Raw genomic sequence first — 4357 nt, forward strand, 5'->3', positions numbered from 1 at the left:
ATCATTCCTCAATAATTGTTGAAAATAAAAAGGTTGCAAAGAAACCTTGTACATCAAATTAATAAATTCAATCCGACTCAGTTCAGTGGTAATTTAATAATGGAATAATACAACATTTATGTTAAATTTTAATATCATACGTAATTATTTTAGTTTTTTGGATGACATCAAAACATAGGTTTCAAAGCAGACTTTTACTGTTTAGTGTCAATATGCATCCTTTTCCATTTGCAGTTTAATTAGATTTCTAATAGAAAATTGAAGTGGAGAGTTAGAATAATTATATGGATTATGTAAACAACTAAATCAGCATCAACATTGTTAGTATTGTTAGATGTATAAAGGAATGAAAGGATATAAGTTTCAATATAATTTTTTATACTTTGTTATATTAGAATATATAATGTCATATTGGATTATATAGTAACATTTTTCTGCAACTGCTCGGCATAAAACTGCTTATTAGATGACATTATAATATCTATTCTGATACATCAGTATGAACTTTTCTGAGGCCATAATATCAAGTTGTAAAAAGCATTTAGTATAGTGATGTCAGCAAGGTGGCTGGATGAGATATCACTCACACATATCCCCTCCTCAGCAATAACTTGACATCTGTACACAGACAAAAGCTCAATTATTTGCCTGTTGAGTTCTTAGAAATAGCTACAACTTTCACAGAGTATGAAAGCTTAAATAAAATTTTAATGAGATTTTCATTTTTATTATAATAATGTATAAACTGTATAAAATATTAAAGTCTATTGTTAGCAGCTTGTTTAATTAAGGAGTACTGTATATTGTTTTTCTGCACATTTCCTGCTTTTTCATCAACACTTATGGGCCTATTCAGGCGCAACAAGTCTTCATTTGACTCAGTGATTACCTTAATCAAAATCTCATTAAATCCTTACTATCCCACAGAAAGACTTGACATATAGTAATATAGTTTACTGATTTATAGATAAATATGCCCAAACACAAATTCATATTTTTCTATGATCTTTACTCTTAATGTGCCTTTGCTCTCTTTGCTATTATAGATTTTTCTCTTTCTCCCTATGATACTTATACACTATTGTACTTGCTTGATAAAGAACTTTATTTTAATGTTATCACTACCTCTAAAGAAAGGACATGTGTATTCCTATCTGCTTTACAAGACTCTCAACTTTCTTGGGTCAGCAACTATCTGAAGCGTGTTTTCACTGCAGAAGGCAGAAGCCAAGAAAGCAAGCCCAACCTCAAAACATTTTTCACACCTTCACTTGCATCACATCCACTAACACCCCACAGGCCAAAGAAAGTCATATAACCAACCCAGTGTCTTTGGGGTAGAAAAATATTCTCTCCCATGGCAGTGTGAGGAAGAGGCATTGGATATTTGCTAAAAAAAAAAAAAAAAAAAAATCTGATATACCATACTTCTCATTCACTGTAGTCCACATATATGCTATTCAAGTCCACAGTGTCTTACTACATGCTCTAATACAAAGTTTAATTCATTTGTTTTTACTCTAAGGTTAAAAATATTTAAACAAATGGTAAAGCTGAATCACTTTTTTAAATGAAGCTTCTTACCAGTCACCACATAGAAAAAACTCTCTGAAAACTATAAGATCCATAAATAGGTTAGTAACATAGGTCAGGTTAGTAGTCAGACTCCTGATAAATTGCTTTATTTTTAGAAAGATTTTAGAGCTGTGTTTACTTGTGTTTACTCAAGTAAATGCTGAGAGAAAGGTATGATGCTGTGTCTCTGTAATACTTCAAAGTCAAGACAAGATTATTCACACTAAATGCTTATTTCTGTAGTTCATTGAAGACCATCAATTCATACAATGATCTAGTTTAACCCATTTCTTAAGTTCTTAATCATTATAACAGTTTTATTTCTACATATAAGATACAAAGTGACAAAGAAAATAAGAATGTCTAAAAGGGATAGATTTCTAAGTTTAAGGTTTTGATTAGATTTTTTCGAAAAGATTGTGCCATAACTACGTTTCCAAGTAGTGTTACTTGATTTCATTGCATATTGAAAGTTAATAGTTTATAATTTTCAGTCAGTCAGTATTCATTGAGTTATTTACCTATTTCTCAGTGATACATAAAAACCCAGGATAAATAATGATTTCTACCATCATCACAGAATCTAAAAAAGTATTTAAAAACACAGGCTTCTTTGGGAGAAAAAAGAAACTAATTTGGTGAGAAGTTTTATTGGACATATCCAATCTACACTTTAGATAATTATTGATTTTTATTTTATCTGTTAAGCAAGCACAAACTTCTGTAATTATATTTCTTTGCATCATAAAAAAAAAAAAACTTACAGAACAGTTGCAAGTACAATACAAAAAACTCTTCCTCTTTCTGGAACATTTCTGTGCCAGCATGCTGCCCCCAGCAGGACAACCTCTTTACCTGGGCTGGGCTCTGACTCCTGATGCCAGCCTTCCTTTCTATATGAAAGCCATCTTTACTTTGTCCACCTAATTCCTTTACAATGGAATAATCCAAGGAAGGAAGGAAAAGGAACAGCTGTAATTATGCTTCTGGACTTCTTCCTCAGTCATTTTGGTTAAAGAGTACATATTGTGGGCTTCCCTGGTGCCGCAGTGGTTGAGAGTCCGCCTGCCGATGCAGGGGACACGGGTTTGTGCCCCGGTCCGGGAGGATCCCACATGCCGCGGAGCGGCTGAGCCCATGAACCATGGCCGCTGAGCCTGCGCGTCCAGAGCCTGGTTTCCGCAACGGGAGAGGCCATAACGGTGAGAGGCCCGCGTACCGAAAAAAAAAAAAAAAAAAAAGAGTACATATTGTGTGGTCAGTTATAATATAACACTGAGGAACCTTGGAAAATATTATTCCAGAAAATGGCAATTCAGAATACTTTTGCTTTGTTTTATGAATTTGAATACCCAACTCAGAGATCTCTTCTATAAAAATCTCACAAACAGCAAAATTAATCATGTAACAGCATAATTCATATCTAATGTTTGACTGCTATATATTTTTATATTATTATATTTGGCAGTAGTCTAAATTGGTAAAGTTTATATACCATTGAAGACATTTTGAATGTATACTTCAGTTAGCTTATGCTCCAGCATCTGAAGATAATTTTCATACATTTTGTTACAATTGTGAATTATACTAAGTCATGTTCTTTAGAATTACTATTGTTCCTTTTGTTTGTTTATTTTTAGTTTTTAATTTTGAAGACTAATTTAAAGATGTTAGGCCTCAAGCCAAATATAAATACATGGGGGGGAAATGCAGTCTATTCCAAAATAAAACTATTTCTGTCTTTATTTCTGGAAAAATGACCTGTTTCTGCAACATCAGGGGCAAGGAACAAGCATGCTATTAGTACTAAGTGCACTTTCTACAAGTAAACCACAAAGTGCTTTTTCAAATCAATATGTTCTGAAAAAAATTTTTTTTAACCTATCCAGTGGGGGAATCATTTTCAAAGTCAAAGGACAGTGGAAGATAATGGCCACTAGAAAGTTCCTCTTTCTTTCCATTTAGGATGCCCCTGTGTTCTCTCCTCCTGGAGACAAAGCAGTTAGGTATATGGCCCATGCAGTGGAGGGATAACAGCCCAGTAATCCTCAGACAGAAAGCATGGCCATGGAAACTGCTACAGTGCTGGAATAATATTTGATTTTCCTTTAATCCATTCCAGACTTTTTGCAGAGAGTTTTACACTCTGGTGTAAGTGTTATAATTTAGAGGTACTTTTCTCCCATTTTCCACTCTGATTCTCCTCCAATAACATATTTGTATGTCACAATTTTGATAAACAAAATCAGTACATATGTTTTAAAAATAATTTTTGCCTCACTGGTTTTTATTCAAAGGCAATCATAATATATTTCACTTTGCCTGGGCAAACTGAGCATGTCAGTATTTTTCATGTTAAGTTTTGGGAAGACATAAGGAGGGGGCAGATCTTTCAGCTCAGAATCATACAGCTACCAGGAATGTGGATTATAAATATTTAGAATTAACCATTATCCTCTGATCATTCATTGAGCAGGCTAACATCTAATGAATAATCTCCTTCTGCCACAGAACTGTAAAATGTTAGCCTCAGGAACACAATGATAAATGAGATTGCACCTAGGCCTCAGAGATATTCAGAGTCTCGGTGGTGCCTCAATGAGGCAGCCTTCAAAATGTTTGGAAAATTGAAAGTGAAATTCATTCTATCATGTTCTCTTAATATCCATGAGAAGAGAACATTCACTTTATTTTATTTATTTATTTATTTTATATCTATTTTATTTTTGGCTGCATTGGGTCTTCATTGCTCTGTGCGGGCTTTGTCTAGTTGCGGCTAGCG

The sequence above is a fragment of the Leucopleurus acutus genome (assembly GCF_964270905.1).
Source record: "Leucopleurus acutus genome assembly, chromosome: 3".
Taxonomy (NCBI): Eukaryota; Metazoa; Chordata; class Mammalia; order Artiodactyla; family Delphinidae; genus Leucopleurus; species Leucopleurus acutus.